The sequence below is a fragment of the Bidens hawaiensis genome, unplaced genomic scaffold (genome assembly GCF_021521415.1).
Source record: "Bidens hawaiensis isolate Kalapana, Puna unplaced genomic scaffold, B.hawaiensis_p1.1 tig00009623_1, whole genome shotgun sequence".
In the NCBI taxonomy this organism is placed as follows: Eukaryota; Viridiplantae; Streptophyta; class Magnoliopsida; order Asterales; family Asteraceae; genus Bidens; species Bidens hawaiensis.
In genome coordinates this window covers 381,623-403,049 of record NW_027491722.1, presented here as the reverse complement: position 1 = coordinate 403,049, position 21,427 = coordinate 381,623, and the positions used below count along the sequence as shown (strand labels likewise).

The 21,427-nt window shown below is 41.8% G+C and overlaps 1 pseudogene across 1 annotated transcript; it reads left to right on the top strand.

The window, feature by feature from the left end:
• Window positions 1–511: 511 nt before the first annotated feature.
• LOC143533218 (glucomannan 4-beta-mannosyltransferase 1-like) lies at window positions 512–2,856 on the top strand (annotated as a pseudogene). Its single transcript, XR_013135314.1, has 6 exons — window positions 512–652; window positions 752–862; window positions 1,282–1,422; window positions 1,477–1,571; window positions 1,654–2,063; window positions 2,160–2,856. The product of XR_013135314.1 is annotated as a glucomannan 4-beta-mannosyltransferase 1-like (transcript).
• Window positions 2,857–21,427: the final 18,571 nt, after the last annotated feature.

Here is a 21,427-nt window from a genome sequence, read left to right as displayed (position 1 = left end):
TCTTAACAAATACATAATTGGTGTGTGTCTAACTCGTTATTGGGTATGACCCGACTTGGATCAAACACAACTAGCCACATTAACCTAATTATGTGTCTCGGGCATACGGTATTCCAACACCACTATCTTCCACCGCTAAGGCCACGTCAGCATCTTCACCTAAAGCTCCCACCTTCTATTTAAGGCATGGCTTCAATGTATCTGAGTATCCTCATCTCAACTCTTTCTGTACACTTTCACCATGAGAAACTGGTTTCTAGCCGAGCCTGAGGTGAAGTCGGTCAATGATTTTGCAGGGAGTTTCACAGATATGTGGCGAGAAATAAGGTTTAAAATGGTGATTCCACCACTGACTGCTGCACTATACATATGTGTAGCGATGTCTGTTATGATGTTCATAGAACGGGTGTACATGACAGTTGTGGTGTTGGTTCAGATACCTATGTTCAATGAAAAAGAGGTACAAATTTTTAGTTTAATATCTGTTCGGTGCATATACTTCATATCATAATTGGAGAAATCAAATTATTATGTGACCGACTGCGATTTCGTAGTGCAGATTTCCAACCGGATGAAGACTTTCTTTGGAGAAGTGTGCCTTATCTTCTTGAAAATCAAGAACTGTCTTTGGTACAAGCAAGATGGAAATTCGGTAAAGCCTACTCATTTCTCTCATATACACTGTTTTACCCCTACCCAAAATTTCACAGTTATTTTAGATTATACTTTAACTAACTCATGTTTTGTTTAGTAAATGCTAATGAATGCATCATGTCTCGCCTCCAAGAGATGTCACTCGCCTATCATTTTACTGTTGAGCAAGAAGTGGGCTATTCAACTTGTCAGTTTTTCGGTTTCAATGGTAAGACAAAATTTGAAAGTTTACTCGCTTACAGGGATGTAATAAGCCAAGCCGCACATGAGTTAGTCGAGATTGGCTTGCTAAAAGCTTAAATCGAGACGAGCTTAAACGAGCTCGAGCCTAAAGATAAGCATGTTTAATAAACGAGCCCAAGCTCGAGCTATAGAAACAAAGCTCGAAATGAGTGTAAACGTTAAATAAAAAATAATAAACAATTTGAGCTCGAGCTTGAAAACTACTCACGAGCTGAGTTTGAGCTTAAAAGCTACTCACGAGTCAAGCTCGAGCTATAGAAACAAAGCTCGAAATGAGCCGAGCTCAAGCTCAGCCCGGCTTAGCTTGTTTACATCTAACACCCCTACTAAAATAGATTCTAAGAGATTCTTTTAAGGACGTAAATGAAATTTATATGACATTAGGGACGGCTGGTGTATGGCGTATAAAAGCAATTGAAGATGCTGGTGTCTGGAAAGATAGAACCACTGTGGAGGACATGGATCTTGCAGTTCGGGCCAGCCTCAAGGGGTGGAAGTTTCTCTTTGTTGGAGACCTAGAGGTGAGTTGCGGTGTCGAATATGAAACTATGTTCATCAAACTGATATTCTAATCCATAGGTACCTTCAAAGCCTACCGATATCAACAACATCGTTGGTCATGTGGGCCCGCTAATCTGTTCAAAAAGATGTTTAAAGAAATCATCTTGTGCGAGGTAAACCGTATAACTAATGAGCAATCCTTTTCTTTTTCCTAATAACATTTAAAAATGATTAAATGTGTACTCTATTATGCAGAGAGTGTCCTTATATAAGAAGTTTCATGTCCTGTACGCATTCTTCTTTGTAAGGAAGATAATAGCACACTGGGTCACCTTTTTCTTTTATTGTGTGGTGATCCCTATAACCATCATGGTCCCAGAAGTCAAACTTCCAAAACCGATAGCCATATATATTCCCGCCACAATCACCATCCTGAACTCGGCATGCACCATAAGGTCATTGCATCTTATCGTCCCCTGGATCCTATTTGAAAACGTGATGTCGTTTCATCGGTCCAAAGCAGCAATTATAGGACTTCTAGGCGCCAACCGAGTCAACGAATGGGTCGTGACTGAAAAGCTTGGAAATTCAGCAAAACCACAAAGCAGCATCAGCAGACCACCACCTAGTACTACTAGAACAAGTCGGTTACGTTTTGGAGAAAGGTAATTAAGTCACTATAAACAAACCTTGATAACGTTTTAATAATAATAATAATAACAATAATAATAATAATGCTAACAATTTGTAATGACAAACAGGCTTCACTTTGCGGAGCTGATAATGGGATTGTGCCTGGCGTATATAGCTTGCTATGATATGATATTTGGGAAGGATAATATGTTTATATATCTGTTACTGCAATCGTGTGCTTTCTTTGTTGTAGGAGTTGGATATGTAGGTATATCCACCCCAAACTAATTATGTATTTTATCAAAAAAGTGTATAACATTATAGTTTAATTAGGTTATAATTCAGAGTCTAATAATTGGGGAAAACAAAACACAGAAACTAAATTCAAAGAAGAAGCCCTAAAAACAGATGTGTTATGAGGATTATTGCCCTAGAAGTAGCATAAGTTGGATTAATTAGGTCAGATTAGAGTAAGGTATGGATAGTAATTGCTCTGAATACAACCAAAATGTGAATTAAAGTAACACTAATGAGCATATCAATGGCTATTGAAAGGGATAGCCGTACCAAATGGTTCCGGACGGATGTTAGCTGTCTTGAGCCTCAAGGATCTCGATTAAAATTGTTTGATCAAAATAAAAGTCTACCTGACAATGAAATCATCATCATCGTACTCAGTATATCCCACCAATAGCAAAGTTATAGTAGGGCATGAGGAGGGTAAGATGTAGACAACCTTACCTCTACCCCGTAGGAATAGACAGGCTGCTTCCAGTGAGACCTCCGGCTCGAAATCTGGATCCTAATTTATACCAAATAGATGAACAAGACGACAACAACAACCATACCCAGTAAATCCCACCAATAACTAGCAATCGATAGGGTCTGGGGAGGGTGGGATGTAGGCAAGCCTCTATCCAGAGGATAGAGAGACTACTTCCAGAAAGACCCTCTGCTCAAAAAAAATAAAAAAGAAAAACACAACAGACCAAGAACCAAAATATATAAACAAAAAGCTACCAATAAAAGAAATAAGTGAAGGAGAAAACAATTAAAATAAAATAAAAAATAGGGAATCACATACGCTAGACATAAATACAAGCAGGCAATTGCACGTAAAGTCCATATAAAATCTAGAAAATAAATAATTAAATAAATAAAACAAAGCCTCTTAAGTCCTAGCTAAAGCATACCTATACCCTCTCCGAAAAGTCGTTGACCTTAATCCTATGCCTCCACAAACCCCTATCTTGGACCATGTCCTCAGAGAGGTGCAAATCTACTAAGTCATGTCTAATCCGCTCATCCAAGTCAATTTGGGTCTGCCTTTATTCCTCCTCCTCCCGTCTACAGTAAGGGTTTCCACTACTCTAACGGGCTCTATTGTCTGTGCTACAGTTACAAAAGCGATCTATGGCTCAAGAAACTCATGTTTAACAACGACCATAAAACTGAACCAAATGTTCTAAGAACAAAGTCCCCTATAAATAGGTAAGGCTCTCCTTGTCAAGCAGCATTCAAGATATGTATAAACCAAGAAAAGTTCAAGGGTATCACAAAAGTAATTAGTCACTCTTGATTAATATATAAAAGCTCATAAAAGATTTTATAAACAACTAACGGTTTTTATAAAAGAACTCAAAACATGTTTATATAAATAAACAAAGAAAATTCAAAATTCAGAAGGAATGTTCCTAAAGAAGTAGATTTAAACAAAACTAAGTCAAACATGAGGAAAAGACATAACACTTTGAGAAACAAAGGCTCTTTTACTATTGCAAGTTAAGATGAGTTACAAATCTACTATTTAAAAGTATTTGTACCAACACTTTGACTAACACTTGCATAATGAAAAATCCAAAAACACAAGAACATATTCAAAAACACTTACGTGTCTAAGACGCTAATGATCACTGAAGAGGTATGTACCCGCCTCAACACCGAGCAAGGCGGGTCAACCCACAAGATAAACACATTATGAAGGCACAAAGCCAAAACCTATGCGCATGGCGCATACAAAACATGCTCAGGATGCTCGCGCATCACATATGCGCGCGGCGCATATCACATGCTCGTGCATATCACATCTGCCCAGGCACACATATGCTCGCGCATCACATATGCGCGCGGCGCACCAGCGCGCGGCGCATATCACATGCTCGTGCATATCACATCTGCGCATGAAATATCTGCGCGTGAGAATAAAGAGAAGACCTCGCGCATCCTCTGGATGGGCGCATATCACACATGCACATAATCGACCTCGCCCTTATCCAAATCAGGATTAGGGCAACCTTGATTGTGCACGTCAGACAACCTTCCAGAAGGCATCTTTTTAAGGAATAAGAATATGCTGATGTTGACAGCTGCCAAATGAAAGGTCGACAACTCAGCATGACACATGTGCTACCACGTGATTACAACCAACGAGAAAGCGCCAGGTGTCCCAGAGGACACGTGGCGCAGTGCGATTGGAGGAGGCCAACGAGGTTGAGCCTAATCAGTGGAAACCCTAGCACTATAAATACAGCATCAACTCCACTTTGATGGGGACACATTCATACTCAATCATTGACAGTTACAGACACATTGATTCATATTGAAGCATATTCAATCACACAATCATACAGAGTAACAGAAGAGTATTCAGCTATTAAGCAATACTCTCCCAATTCCCTTACTCTCAGATTATTATTTTCTCCTACACATACTTATTCTCACGCCGGAGGGTTACCCCAAAGAGGACCCCTCTGTCCCTTTCTGAGGGGTAAGTAACGGCGCTGTTCATTTTGTAGGTGGAAGAACACTGATCCAGAAGAACCATCGGTGAAATAGTATAATCACACCCGAGGAAAGTAGATCTGCTACCAGTGAGTAGATCCACGTTTCTTCATTGGCGCCATCCGCTGTTACATCGGCAATCAGATCTAATCAGATCTACAAAAAAATCAATCACCATGGTTTCTGGCATTCGTAACGTTGATCAAGCTCTGGAGGATATTGAACGTGAGGGTGTTAACGACGGACAGCAGGTTCTGAGGGTTCCGCGTGATTCTACGCGTACCACCAGCAACCGTCCCTTCGTCACAACCCCTCACGGCCAGACTGAAACTCCTCCAGACGATCTCGCGTTACAAAATATGGCCGGCGCGAAACTGAAAGGACCAATGGGTCCAGAAGAAGAAACAAATGATCCGAACGAATGGCTCATAAACGAGCAGCGGCGTCTGATGGAAAAGTACAACGAAATGGTCAAACAGAAGAAGCTAGCCGACCAAACACAAAGGCAAGCGTTTGATAAGCAGACTACAAAGAGGCCGCGCGCGCCGGAAGAAGGACATTCTGTTCACACTGCACACACTGAGTTCAGTGATGAAGAAGTGCATAGCATGAGGAAGACGCGGGATACTCATGCAGGAGGCTCACAGCTCCGCGCGCCTGTGAACATGGCGCCTGGAGCCAGAGCAGATCTGGATCTGCACATGCCATACAGCCCACCGGTCAGAGGACAAGTGGACGTAACCACACCCTACAGACCAGCCATCTTGGTAAAACACTCAAAGTTTACTGCGCGCATCGCGCAGGCTCCCATCCAGCACAAGACCAAGATGCCAAGTGGTCTGGGCAAATATGATGGCACAACAGATCCAGATGACTTTTTGCAAGGTTTCTATAACACGGGAAACCTAGAGAGCTGGACGATGCCAACATGGTGTCATATGTTTGCTCGCTGCCTCACAGGAGCAGCGCGGGTATGGTTCGAGAGCTTGCCGACTGGGCAAATTGATGGGTTCGAGGAACTATTAGAAAAGTTCCAAGCCCACTTCGTACAGCAGCGCAGGCACACGCGCGATCCTGATGACATCATGCACTGCGTACGCAGGAATGATGAAACGATTGAAGATTACATCACTCGTTTCAATCAGGAGTCCCTGGCAATCGGGGGTATAACTGAGCAGCTCCTGCGCGTGGCCTTTATACAAGGCGCGCGCAGTGATCAATTACGACGAGCTCTCGTAAGCAAAGATGGCATGCCCACCACGTGGGCCAAGTTAATGGAGGCATCGCGAGTTTTCGCGAGAAATGAAAAACAGATTGCCCAAGATAGGGCAAGAGAAAGAGCGCATCAGGCTGAATCACCGCGCAGCAAAGAGAAGAGGGCCAAACAGAACTCTGTATGGTCCAGGTTGCAGCCAACAAGTTTTTCTTCGGCAGAAAAGCAAGCGCAACCAAGCTCACCCCAGCCCCAAAAAGATGTTCGTAATCGCGGGGATGGTGACAAGAGGGAGGGCGGCAGAGATCCTAGCAGACCTCTGCCAAGAATATGGACTCCACTCACTAAAACACCTTCACAGGTGTTAAGTACTGAGAATGTTCAATTCAAGCCCCCCAAGCAACTACACTACAAGGGACCGCAAAACAGTGGCAAATATTGTGAATTTCACAGGTCCCCGGGCCACAACACCGACGCATGCCATCATTTAAAGGATGCGATCGAGAAGGATGTAAAATCAGGCAGGCTGGCTCACTTGGTGAAAAACCAAAGAATAGAAGATGAGCAACCGGAAGGAGCCTCTGCCAGCAAGAAATACAAAAGAATCTGTGTGGCTGAGGGGGGACGACAAGGGCAGACGTCAAAAAAGAGAAGCGCGCAAATCCACGGAGATTGGCGCGAGCAGCAAGTCATCTTCCCAAGAATCAGGGGAGGCCCTTCAATAAGCAGTCCTCTCGTCATCACCACACACATTGCTCATTACGAAGTGTCAAAGGTCCTGGTGGACACTGGAAGCGAATCTGACATTATGTATGAGCAATGTTTCAGAAAGTTAGACCCGGCAGACCAAGCGCGGCTCGAAATTGTGAACGCACCAATCTGTGGTGTTTCAAATGAAATCATCCATCCCCTAGGCCAGATTCAGTTTGAACTAACTATGGGGGATGATGAGCACAAGCGAGCCGAAGTTGTCAACTTCTTGGTCTTGCCCACCACGTCATGCCACAATATGATCCTGGGTAGGGGAACGATTGCCCAATTTAATGCTGTACCGTCGCCAGCGCACGGCGCATTGGGGTTCCCTACACCAACAGGCGTAACATTTGTTTACCGCGATCATTTGTGCGCAGTGACAAGTACGCCGCGGGAAGGGAGAATGAAACTTCCAATGGCGGACGATGCGCCAGAGAAGTGGATTTTAAACCCAAAATTCCCAGAGCAAACGGTCACAATTGGCGCTACCATTTCAGACGAAACGAGATTGAGAATGAAAAAGTTGCTCACAAAATACACGTCGGTTTTCGCGTGGCAACACTCCGATATGACGGGGGTCCCGCGAGACTTGGCGCAACATTCTCTTAACACGTTCAAGTCGGTGGAGCCAATTGCTCAGAAAAAGAGAATCATGGGGGATGAAAAGGCGAAGGCCATGAATGAGCAAGTGGAGGACCTGTTGCGCGCAAACATCATCCGCCCGATCCGATACCAGACGTGGGTAGCCAATCCTGTGATGGTAAAGAAAAGCAACGGGTCATGGAGGATGTGTATTGACTTCAAGGACCTCAACAAAGCATGTCCGAAAGACTGTTACCCCCTCCCAAACATCGACGCAAAGGTTGACTCCGTGGCGCCATTCAAGCTCAAATGTTTCCTGGATGCCTACAAAGGCTATCACCAGATTCAAATGGCACCACAGGACGAAGACAAGACTGCCTTCAGAACCGACAAGGGTGTTTTTTGTTACACAAAAATGCCCTTTGGTTTAAAGAATGCGGACGCAACCTATCAGAGACTTATGGATTCGGTTTTCAGTGAACAAATCGGAAGAAATCTAGAAGTCTACGTTGATGATTTGGTGATCAAGAGCAGGGAGGAGAGACAAATGCTCAAAGACATCGAGGAAACTCTTCAGCGCCTAACGGAAGTTAACATGAAGCTCAACCCGAGCAAATGTACTTTCGGCGCGGAAGAGGGGAAATTTCTTGGTGTAATGGTCACTAAGGATGGTTTCAAGGTGAACCCTGAAAAGGTGGAAGCCATCCTAGACATGCCTTCACCATCCACCATGAAAGAGGTTCAGAAGCTGAATGGTAGATTGGTGTCAATCAACAGGTTCCTAGCGAACCACGCCAGCAAATCTACTCCATTCGTTAACACTTTGAGGAATTGCTTGAAGAAGAGCCAATTCAAGTGGACGCCTGAGGCTGAGCAAGCTTTCAGTGAGATAAAAGAATGTCTCATAAAGCTGACCGCGCTCACAGCTCCACTTCCTGGCGAAACCCTTACATTGTACTTGTCAGCTGGAGACCGCGCCATCGGCGCAGTATTATTGGTGGATCGCAAGGGGATCCAAACGCCAATATACTATGTGAGTCGGGTGCTGACAGACCCTGAGACGCGCTATTCCATCATGGAAAAGTTAGTTTTGTCACTAACACACGCGTCGCGCAAGCTTCACAGATACTTCAATGGTCATCCGATTGAAGTTCTGACTGGTTACAACATCCAGCAAGTCTTGCGACGCCCCGCGCTCTCCGTAAGGCTGACAAAGTGGGCGCTGGAATTAGGTGAACACACCATCACCTATAAGCCCCGTCCAGCAATAAAGGGTCAAGTTTTAGCGGATTTCATCACGGAAATCCCAGAGGGAAAGATTGAAGAAGCTCAGCGCGAGGTAGACCCTCCGCGAGCAAATGATGAAGAAGATGTTTGGAGGCTATTCACTGATGGAGCCTCCAACAGCGAAGGGTCCGGGTCCGGCGCAGGCCTCAAACTGGTGGACCCTGATAATCATGAGTATACTTATGCTATTAGGTTGGACTTCAAGAGTACCAACAATGAGGCTGAGTATGAAGCCCTGCTGGCTGGTCTGCGCATTGCGCGCAAGTTTGGAGTTAAAAGGCTAGAGGCCCATGTTGATTCTTACCTGGTAGCTGCACAGGTCAATGGCCTTTACGATGCCAAGGAGAACACCATGCCTCTATATCTAGAGCAGGCAAAAAAGCTCGTTGAGCGGTTTGACTTCTTCAAAATCATACACATCTCGCGCAGCGAAAACAAGGCCGCAGACGCGTTGAGTAAGATGGCATCAACTAATTTTGATCACTTTGGCAAAGATGTCAGGGTGGAAGTGATGAGCAACCCGTCAGTGCAAACGCAATCTGTCCTTGTAATTCATACAACCCCTTCATCCTGGATAACTCCAATAATGGAATTCCTGAAGGAGGGGAAGTTACCGGACGATCGCGCACAGGCGAGAAAGATAAGACACAAGGCGCAGAACTATGAACTACTTGATGGTACATTATATCGACGCTCTTATCTTGGACCGCTCATGAAATGCCTGGATGCTGAAGAAGCAAGCTATGTGATTAGGGAGATTCACGAAGGAATCTGCGGCATACACGCTGGCCCGCGCATGGTGGTTGCCAAGGCAATGAGCTCGGGCTACTATTGGCCAGGCATGTACTTGGATGCGCTAAAAGAAATACAAAAATGCAAGGCATGTCAGAGCTACGCGCCAAACACCATGCGGCCAAAGAACAACTTGATTCCGGTGACCTCTGCATGGCCTTTCCACAAATGGGCCATTGATATTGTGGGGCCCCTGCCGCAAGCGCAAGGGCGAGTGAAATTTTTGGTAGTGGCGATAGACTATTTCACAAAATGGGTTGAGGCCAAACCACTAGCAAAAATCACAGCTGAGGCGATGAAGCAATTTATCTGGAGCCACATCATTTGCCGTTTTGGCCTTCCTATGGAAATTGTGAGCGACAATGGCAAACAATTCACTGACAGGAAGATATCCAGCTGGCTCAAAGAATTGCACATCAACCAAATCTTCACTTCGGTCTACCACCCTCAGGGGAATGGCCAAGTGGAGCGCGCGAATCAAAGTTTGTTAAATGGGCTGAAGAAAAGGTTGGAGGGAGAATCCCATTCTTGGGTCGAAGAGTTACCTAATGTCCTGTGGGCGCACAGGACATTAAGCAAAACTAGCAATGGCGAATCCCCGTTCAGCTTAACCTATGGGACAGAGGCTATGATCCCAGCAGAAATTGGATGCCCATCCCATAGGGTACTCATGATGAGCAAGACTGATAACGAGCGCGAAAGAAGATTGGACCTTAACTTGCTTGAAGGGCGCAGAGAAGCGGCTATCATCAATGAAGCCAGATACAAGAAAAAGCTGGAAAAATATTATAATCAGCGCGTTAAAGAGTGCCACTTCAAGAAAAATGATTTTGTCCTTCAAAACAATGAAGCTAGCCGCGCAATACCCCCAGGAAAAATGTCCCCCAATTGGGAGGGACCTTATCAAATTTCAGAAGATTTGGGGAAAGGCGCGTACACTTTAAAAGATTTGAATGGAAAAAAGATACCGCGCGCGTGGAACGCGGCACAACTTAGAAAATGCTTCATGTAAAAGTTCAAATATGTAATCAAGGCTTTTAAGCCATCATGAATGATGATTCGTGCTATCTTTCAATATTTGTTCTATTACCTTTGCATACATGTTTCACACTTCCTTTATTAATTTGGAGCAATATGACAACACTATATTGACTTCAAAAACGAAATAAAACGAAGTAAAACATACATGCGCGAGCCTTAGCTCAAACGCGTTAACGAGTCTTAACTCTAAAACGTCAGGGCCTTAGCCCAAACCTACGAGCCTTAGCTCAAACACGTTAATGAGTCTTAACTCTAAAAACGTCAGGGCCTTAGCCCAAAACAAAGAGCCTTAGCTCAAAACACTCACAAACATCCATCTTACACCCCGCGCAGCCTGATCATAAAAATCCTTAAACACAACTAACGCAAAGTACATGCCATATCATAGTTGTTAAGGTCTCAGGTCGAGGTCGCGCGCGGAATCATAGTGGATATCTGGGTAACACATGCTGACATGTAATGGCTAAAACTCATACTTCCATATAAAAAACGCGCGACAACGAGGCGCAAAAAAGGAATAGTGAAAAGTCATCGAGCGTGTCAGCATAAACAAGATACTGCGAAACCACTTACAAAATAGGACTATGGTTAAGTGAATAATTTCCTTACAACCTTGTTCTTATTTTAACGTGCAAGCATATCTAATATCTATACAAGCAAACATGAAGAGAGGAATGGAAATGCGCAAGATGTGAAAAAGGGAAAACAAATTTCATTCCATAGCGTTGAATTTTACAAGTATGATGAGTTACAAATTACAAATAAAAATAAAAACATGAAGGGCTTCTCAAGTCTCCACGTTGACATTAGCCTCTTCATCATCCTCATCATCGCCCTCGGCATCTGGCGCAGCCTGCTCCTCTTCATCTCCAAACTGACCATAGTCAAGTTCTTCCTCCTCATTGGAGTCTTCTATCACGACGGTGTCAGGAGCAGATTCTTTCGCCGCGCCAGAACCGCTGGCAAGGGCAACATCCCCCGCGCCACCATCATCGCCACCAGCCCCCTCGCATTCATCGAGCAACTTCTTTAGCGCGCCGAGGTCGGGCTGGTCAGCAAGCGCAGCAATCTGCAAATCAATAGAAAAGTATTGAGTACAAAACACTTGGAAAATTAATCAAGAAAAACTCATTAAGGTCAAGGTACCTGAACAAGGATGGGGATGGGAGTACTCATATACTTCTCCCCCACAGCGGCCATGTCCGCGCAGGCCGCGTCGCTCTTGTAAGGGTACTCGGATGGATTCTTCTTCAACATACCATATTCGTACCCATCCGTAAACCCTTCAGCTCGACCCACCAAGCGAGCGGCAGCATTGCAGTCCATCACAAGGGCCTGAAACTCGGCGGAATATTTCATCGCCAAAGCGCAACGAGTCATGCCCTGTGACACCAGCCATTGGCGATCCTGCGCGAGGCCAGCAACAGACGTCTCGAGGGCAGGAACCTGTGAGTTTAATAACTCAACAGTTTCCTTGGTCTTTTTTAGCTCCTCTTTATCAGACGCTGCTGCCGCCAATATTTTTTCTTTCTCCGCCTGCGCAGCATCAAGTGCTTCCTGGCTGGACGCTGCCGTCGCCAAGGCCTCATCTCTATCGGCCTGCGCGGCCGCCAACTCCTTCTTCAGGCGCGCGACCTCACTCTCCAGTGATGATTTCTCAGTGATACTCTGGACGATAGCTTGGTCACGCGCCTCAGCCTGCTGTTCCAAGACACGCACTCTCCGCGCGTACTTGGCAACTTCGGCCTCCGCCACCTGCTACTTCTCCCGCGCAGCCTGGAGCTCATGCCCGCGCTTAATAAAGGCGGTGTTGGCACTTGCTCTATTTTCGCTGAGCTCCGCCTGGAGTTTCTCAGCTCGTGCGCAAGCATCAGAAAGGTTCCAGGCAGCCACCTTAGCCTCTTGCTGGGCTGCCACAAGAGCATCGCGTACTTTAATATAATCGCGATGAAGCTCTTGGGAGGCAGCAAAGAAAGCTGACCCAGCGAAAATGTGATCGTTGAGCAAGTCAGCGCGGGTGCGCTCCTCCTGATACCTCTTTTCAGTAGGAGGCACGGCATGAGCCCAGAAGTCCTCGCATACGCCCATGGATTGGAAGGAACTGTCTTCATTAATATTCCATCTCGGGCGGTAAACGTGGTCACCTTCCTGCAAAAAACAAGAAATGTTCTAAGTCATAAAACATACTTATATGGAGGTACGCGCAGCGGAGCAACAAATTAAAACATACCTGCGGGGATGAAGCAGAAAAGTCAGCGCCAACCCCACCAGAAGTCTGCGCTGCGAATTCTTGTGCCATCGCAGGGCTGGCGCGGTCTCCCAAGGAGTCCTCAGCTTGGGCCCCCTCAGCCTCCTCATCTTCTTCAATAGGCCTCTTCTCCTGCGACCTGGAGGGCTCCAAACTAGTATCGCGGGGAGGGCTGCGTGTAGGAGGAGGCGAGGGAGGTCTCGACGCCGCCAATTCGGTGCGCAATACGGTTTCCTGCTCCTTTGTAATCCCAATAAGGGGAGACTCAGCACTAGCAGGAGCAGGACCAGAACCAGCGGCGCCGGCAACGGCGCCAGGAGTGTCGCCAGCAACTTGTACGCCAGCTACAACTCCTATGAACAAATCAACAAGGAAAATTGGTTTACGACTGGATCCAAAAGAAAAAATTCAGGAGACAAATGTGCTAAACATACCTTGGCGCAATTCTGTTCGCGCGGCGAACATCGCCATAAAGTTCATTCTACCCTTTTCAGAGGGTAGAATAGGGGACTTCGAAGCAGTCCCCGGCACAGCCTCAGCACCTTGTGGTGCCTGCGGCTGATCTGCGACCGTCGCCGGTCCTGCGAACATTCAAAGGAGCAAAGGTTTAATAATAATTCAATCAGATGAAGATAAGCAAAGTATACCTGTCGCAGGCGCGGCACTGCTTCTCTCTTCAGCCGCGCGACCGGAGGAGGTGACGCCACCATACCTCAAGTGGACAGGAGGTCTGCCCACTTTCACAGGCAGGGAAGCTAAAGAAACCTTGGTGGTAAACACCTCGGTTTCCGCAGGTCCCTTCGTTTGAGCATGGGGATGAGCGACAGGGGTGTCATCTTTCTTTTGTCTCTTACTGCCCCCTGCGCCAGATTTCCCCTTAGCTTTGCGATTTAGTAGGGGCGCCTCCTCTTCCTCCTCCTCCTCCTCCTCCGCGAGCTCCAGCTCGTAGTTCTCCAGCGCATCTACAATACATGCAACAGAACTGTTAATAAACTTTGGTATTCTAGAGGAATAAGCATAAGTGCGAAGGCTTACCAGGCGCGTCGCTATCAAAGTCAAATGCCAGATCGACAGGGATGAACATGTCATCGAAGCGATCTGGGAAGCCCACCTCCCCAGCGCCAAGCGCGACGGAGCCACCTTCCACTTGATCATCATAAGCGGCGTGGATATAATCATTGGTGACTGCGCAAAAACAAGTCAAGTGATATCAGCAAAAAGAATTATGTTCGCGCAGAAAAAGAAAAAAAAAGAAGCAATGAAATAAACTTACACAACCCGTCGACTTGGATAACGGGCTCAAGCGAGCTGTCCGCCCACCTCTTGCTCATACCAACCCCCACCAGCGCCTCCTCACGAATGCTCTTGGCGGGGGATGGTTCAGTGGACAGCTTCTTAACCCAGGCGCCAGTTGGGTTCTTGAGGACACCCACATCCGCAGGCGCAGAAGAGATGGAGCGCATGGTCATACGGATGGGTATCACACCAGCCCTAATGTAGAAGAACCTCTCAGACCAGTCATGAAGGCTCTTGAATGAAACAGTGGAGCACTTAACCTTCTGACTGCGAGGAATAAAGGAGATCCAAGAATCTTGGATCTTGGGCTTGTAAAAAAATTGAAAGCGCCGAGGGGTGGGCTCCTCGCGCTGTGATTTGCACATGAACTCGAAATGAGTCATGCGCACAAGTCCAAACGGATGGACTTGGGATATATGAATCCCGAAAAACCGTAACACCGCGCCTACAAACCTTGTCATCGGAAGACGAAGGTTGCAGTGGGTGAAAAAATGGGTGTACAGCGAAATATAGCCGGGAGGCGGGTCCGCCGCCGTTTGCCCGGCCCCAGGCAACATGCAGCCAAACAGGGCGGGAAAGCCCTGCGACGAGATGAGGCTGTCGAGATCGACCTGCCTCAATTTGCAGGGGATTTCATTCCACCTTTTGGTGGCCTTAGTCCTCCCTACTTCCTCCGATGTGGTCTCAACAACCCTCTTCTCCTTCCCCTTTTGCTTCAATGTCGACATTACCACAGATTTCACACGGCGTCTTCGAGAGGCAATAGAGGTGATTGAGGGGCTAGACGAGTCTGAACTATCAGACATACAACTGCAGCAGCAGATAATCGAAGTTTCGAAACGATGAAAACACTCAATTCAGAATATGAAAGACAGAAATTCGAAAATTAGTAACAATGAAGATGAAGATAAAAAATTTCCTAAGGACCTGCTTTTATAGGCCCAGGAGAGAGAAAAGTGGTAACTGATGGGATTTCACGCGCCCCCACTCGCAGGTGTAAGCCAACGAGGGCGCGGCACGTGTCCCAAACACTGTTGAGGGGACATAAAAACGTAACGGACCTGCCACGGAGCAGAGACGCGCCCCCACTCGCAGGTGCAAACCAATGAGAGCGCGACACGTGTTCCAGACAGCTGTGCGAGGGGACATGAAAGGCAACAGTAGCACCTCGAGCACACGAAACGTCTGACACGTTTACGGCGCACGACTCCACCAACCAACCACGTGTTTGGACCCTTCGTTTCAACCAAATGGATAGAACTTCGCGCAACGATGAAAACAACCAAGAAAACGACAAAACCCCTTTAAAAGACCAAATCAGTAAGTCTAATATCTATCTTACCGCGCTCGCGCGAGATAAGACACACATTAGACTGGGGGGGCTTGAAGAGGTATGTACCCGCCTCAACACCGAGCAAGGCGGGTCAACCCACAAGATAAACACATTATGAAGGCACAAAGCCAAAACCTATGCGCATGGCGCATACAAAACATGCTCAGGATGCTCGCGCATCACATATGCGCGCGGCGCATATCACATGCTCGTGCATATCACATCTGCCCAGGCACACATATGCTCACGCATCACATATGCGCGCGGCGCACCAGCGCGCGGCGCATATCACATGCTCGTGCATATCACATCTGCGCATGAAATATCTGCGCGTGAGAATAAAGAGAAGACCTCGCGCATCCTCAGGATGGGCGCATATCACACATGCACATAATCGACCTCGCCCTTATCCAAATCAGGATTAGGGCAACCTTGATTGTGCACGTCAGACAACCTTCCAGAAGGCATCTTTTTAAGGAATAAGAATATGCTGATGTTGACAGCTGCCAAATGAAAGGTCGACAACTCAGCATGACACATGTGCTACCACTTGATTACAACCAACGAGAAAGCGCCAGGTGTCCCAGAGGACACGTGGCGCAGTGCGATTGGAGGAGGCCAACGAGGTTGAGCCTAATCAGTGGAAACCCTAGCACTATAAATACAGCATCAACTCCACTTTGATGGGGACACATTCATACTCAATCATTGACAGTTACAGACACATTGATTCATATTGAAGCATATTCAATCACACAATCATACAGAGTAACAGAAGAGTATTCAGCTATTAAGCAATACTCTCCCAATTCCCTTACTCTCAGATTATTATTTTCTCCTACACATACTTATTCTCACGCCGGAGGGTTACCCCAAAGAGGACCCCTCTGTCCCTTTCTGAGGGGTAAGTAACGGCGCTGTTCATTTTGTAGGTGGAAGAACACTGATCCAGAAGAACCATCGGTGAAATAGTATAATCACACCCGAGGAAAGTAGATCTGCTACCAGTGAGTAGATCCACGTTTCTTCAATCACATTACTCAACGAGATAGCTGGCAAACAAGATGAAAAATCAAACCTTAGATGGCGTTATACAATGTGAACGCAAAATAATCATGTGTTACGCATTAATATCAACCAAAAATAGATGTATTCAACTCACCCCTTACGTGAGCGTTGAAATAGTGCAACAAACTTCGCAATTACGATAAAATTACAGCAAATCATTTTAAGCTTTTGTAATTATATTTCACTCTCAGATTCAGCATCATATCCCTCTACCCTTTCATGATTTTCCACTTCAGTAATATTACCATTTAACACACCATTAAACTAATTAAAATCTATGTGACTAGCATGCACAAAGAAAATATACTAATATGGAATTGAAAAATCAATTGATAAAGAGATTACCTTAATCAGAAATAACTGAGACGGCATTGTCGGTGGGTTTGCCAGAGGCTCATTTAGCAGATCATTAAATGCACCACTGTCTTCCACCGCCTAGAGCCACGTCAGATCTTCAGCTAAAGCTCACCCTTTTCCTACATAAGCCATAGATTCGATGTATCTGAGTATCCTCCCCTGAACTTTTCCTTTACACTTCACCATGAGAAACTGGTTTCTGGCCGAGTCTATCGATAACTTTGCAGGAAGTTTCACTGATATATTGCGAGATATGAGGATTTTGATGGTAATTCCACCATTGACGGTTGCTCTCTATATTTGTGTGGTGATGTCAATAATGATGTTCATCGAGCGAGTCCACATGGCTGTTGTGGTTATGTTGGTCAAAATTATGGGCAAGAAAAGATACACTCGGTATAAGTTGGAAGCCCTGAAAGAAGATTTAGAGCAGAACAGACGTTACCCCATGGTTCTGGTTCAAATACCGATGTACAATGAAAAACAGGTACACATTTTTAATTTAATATCTGGATTATGTCTGCTTGGTGCATATACTTCATATAATAATTAGAGAAATCAAGTCATCATTTTATTGTTAAAAGCTTTACGGATGATTTTGACAGTGACAAACAACATAAGAAATAATGAAAGATGGCTTAGCAATGAATATCTAGAATTCCAAAAAAAAGCACTACAAAATATACTATTATTTACAGTTAATATTTTTATGTTTGTGAAAAATATCATAATTATAAGATTTAGCTTACTTCCATCCAATACACCATCTAACATACATTCTGATCAGGTCTACAAACTCTCTATCGGATCTGTGTGTTCACTAACATGGCCATCCGACCGTCTCATTATTCAAGTTCTTGATGACCCACCAATCAATTCCTAAGAGTACCCTCCCCCTCTCTACACTTAATAACACTGAAAGATGAAATTATCTGTTTGCTAAGTGAATTAGTAATTATCTGTTTGCTAAGCTCATAAAAGATTTCCAACCAGATAAAGATTTTCTTTGGAGAAGTATATCTTATCTTCTTGAAAATCAGAACTGGCTTTGGTACAGGCGAGATGGAAATTCGGTAAAGCTTACTAATCCCTCTCATATTCCCTATTTTACCCCAACCCAATCGAGATATGCACTCACTTATCACGGTTAGTTTAGATTATACTATATATTGAGTTGGAAGAAATTTGATAAAAAAGAAATTTTTTCGTATGAATAAATTGTACATGTGTAGGATAAATTGTTATTTTGGATAGAACATAAATGAATTCTTAATTTTTTTTAATTATAGTAATTTGATTAGTTATATTAATTTAATAGATATATTAATTAAAAAGAGAGATATATTTATAGTTTCTTAATTAATCTTAAAGTTTTTAAAACCTAAAATAAAACTAGTGGCCCATATTATTTATCGCATTTCTCGCAGTAATATCCCATATATATATATATATATAATGTATATAAATTAATTTATAAAAATTAAACGAGAGGAAGAATCTAAAAATTGGGGAAACAAAAATTAAAAGAGACGTGTTACGAGGATTATTATGATAGCTCTAATAAGTAGGATGAATTAATTAGGTCAAATTAGAGTGGTAAGGTATGGATAGTAATTGCTGTGAATAAAATCAAAATGTGAAATAAAGTAATATCAATGAACATATGAATGGTGATTGAAAGGAATATGATCCTTACCGACCGGTTGCTGCAGGAATCGGTGATTAGTGGACTCCAAAGGCTGTGATTCATTATATTATATTATATTATATTATATTATATTATATTATATTATACTGAGTGTATCTGTTCTTGCCCGCAATCATTCACCAACGATAGTTTCTACTGATTTTGATTGAGAATGTATATGCATTGAAGCTATTATATTATGCCTTAAATAGGAGGAAGATGCTGCTTCTAGCGGTGCACTGACAAAGGATAGTGCTTGTGATATTAGCCTTTTTAGGTGTGAAACAAGTTATTAAGTTAGGTGATGCATCACTTATTTTATTTAAAAATAGAACAAACTCATACACCTTTTTAATCGGATTATACTGTTAAAACAATAGAGTTTAAGTTAACATGGTCTTTTTCTTATTGGTATATTCTTAGCATTTCCATTTTTATTTACCACTTATCTATTTTTCATGTGAATAAAATAAATTAAAATACTAGACAACTCATCACTATTAAATGATTATTAATTTCTATTAGTTAATTTATATTATTCTCCATTCAAATCAAATTAAATTCTAATTAAATGTGTTAAAAACAAAACATTAAAACTCAATTACTATATTTTCTAATTTTCTTCCATATTTCAAGTTATTTCAAAATTCATAATTTTATGATGTAAATAACTTACATTTATACTTTCTCTTTTTATTCAACTATTCAAAAATTCAAACATTCACTACATATAATCTGACCTTCACACAATAATTCTCACACCATCACACCGGATTTAGCAAAATCGTATTTGTTTCTTTGTAAGGTATATGTTTTTTTGCCATGCTTATATAATTCATTTTTTTTACTTATTAAAGCAATACATATGGTCCACATATCACTCAACTAGGTTGTCCACATCAATGCCACATATATCATTGCCAAGTCACATATTTCCTTTCTTATTATTGGCAAATCATCTCATACACTATATTTCATACACTATATTTAAACCTTAAGATTTTCCAACCCTAATCATTTTAATCTCTCTCTCTCGGCTTATTAACTCCACCATCTTCTATCTTCCGAAAATGTAGATCGGGATTAATCATTTTCCGGTAAGGTTACACATTATACTCTAATGGCCAACAATGTTATATGATTTTCCGACAATGTTATATATCTTTTTCCGTTAAGGTTTTATATTTATTTTAATTGTTATATGATTTTGTAACAATCTCTTTAGGTTGTATATCAAAGTCCAAGATTGAATTGATATTTTGAAGTTATTATGGTTTTCCGGTAAAGTTTTATTTGCTACTCTAATGTCCGATTATCATATTATTCCTTATTTCATTTACAATTGTTTTTGTTTGTATTTATATTAATTATTATATGATTTTCTTATAATCTCTTTAGGTTCTATAACAAAATCGAAGATACAATAGAGATTTTCCCTATTTCGTTTTCCAGTAACGCGATTCAAATATTCCGGTTATCAATTAGAACATCAATTTTACATTTGTTTACATAATTCAAATATTCCCTAATTGGTAATTTGTTTATTATGTGTTATTAATATTAATATTTAATTTTCTCATTTCAGGTTATGTTACCAACATGATATAGCTAATTTAGTGGGTTGAAGACTTGTTGATAAGATATCTTATTTTTTGTTTAATATTGATGTATATTTTTGTTATTATTAATGTATTTATGTATTTTTCACAATTCATGTAATTTATTTGATTTTTATATAATCAATCATATATTGTTGTTGGTCAAAGTCCGTTTAATATATTTTAATCAGAACCGATGTATTAAAGAAAAATTTATTTGTATCTTATATTTATCTATTTATTAATGATAATTTCTATAATTTATAATAATTATTATAAGTTTAGTAATTTTGTTATTATTAATATTACCTTTTCTAATTAGTTGTTATATCTTATTTTGAAAGAAATAATAACATTTACACCTTACCATTTTTATATTTCAATATCTTTGACTTAAACATTATTTTGTTATTATATTGTAAGATACATTGTATTTTCTATATATAACCAATTACGTTATATATGGAAAACCCAATAAATAAGTTATAAAGTTTCCATGATTTTAATTACAATATTTGCAATATAATAATTTATTGTAATAAGCATTTACATTATATTTTCTATATTCAAAGTATTTTCATGATTTTAATTACATAAATACAATAATAAAGTTTCCATGATTTTTACTTATTTTCACATTTTCATTATTTTCATTATTGGTCAAATTCTATTTAAAAGTTTCTTCAAAAGTTTCTTGTATTGAGTTAAGTTCCTTTGTTGTTTTACAATTTGATATTATCTATATATTATTTCTGATTAATATTAAATGTATTTTATTAATATAATCGTTTCTTAAGTATTAGTTTTTATTTGGTTAGTTTCTTGGTATAGTAACCATTATTAAATTAAAAACGTAATAACCAACATTTTAGTTCACGTAAATCATTGCAAATTAATTACCTTTAATTCAATTTATGACAGTTGATTTTTGTTTAAAAAATATTTAAGGTAATTAATTAATTTACAATTTGATTTCCATTTACTTAATTGTGGAAGTCAAATTAAATTATTTAATTTTAGAAGTTAAATTAAATTATTAATGCTTTCCAAAAGACCCGAGTAATTATGAAAGTCAAATTAAATTATTTAAACTCAAATTTATTTTAATTACACTAATAATATTGTTACAAAGATTTATGTATTTTAAGAATGAATCCAAATATTGTGATAACTAACTATCATTTGACCAAAATGATATAATCATAATTAATGATATTATATTTTGCCAACTTCAAAACAAATTATACTTTTTATATATGTAAATAGTTTGAATTTAAGTTTTTGCAATATATGTTGACCACTAATTAATTTATTAGTTATGACGTCTTTGACCATAACACTTTCTTTGTTTTACAAATAC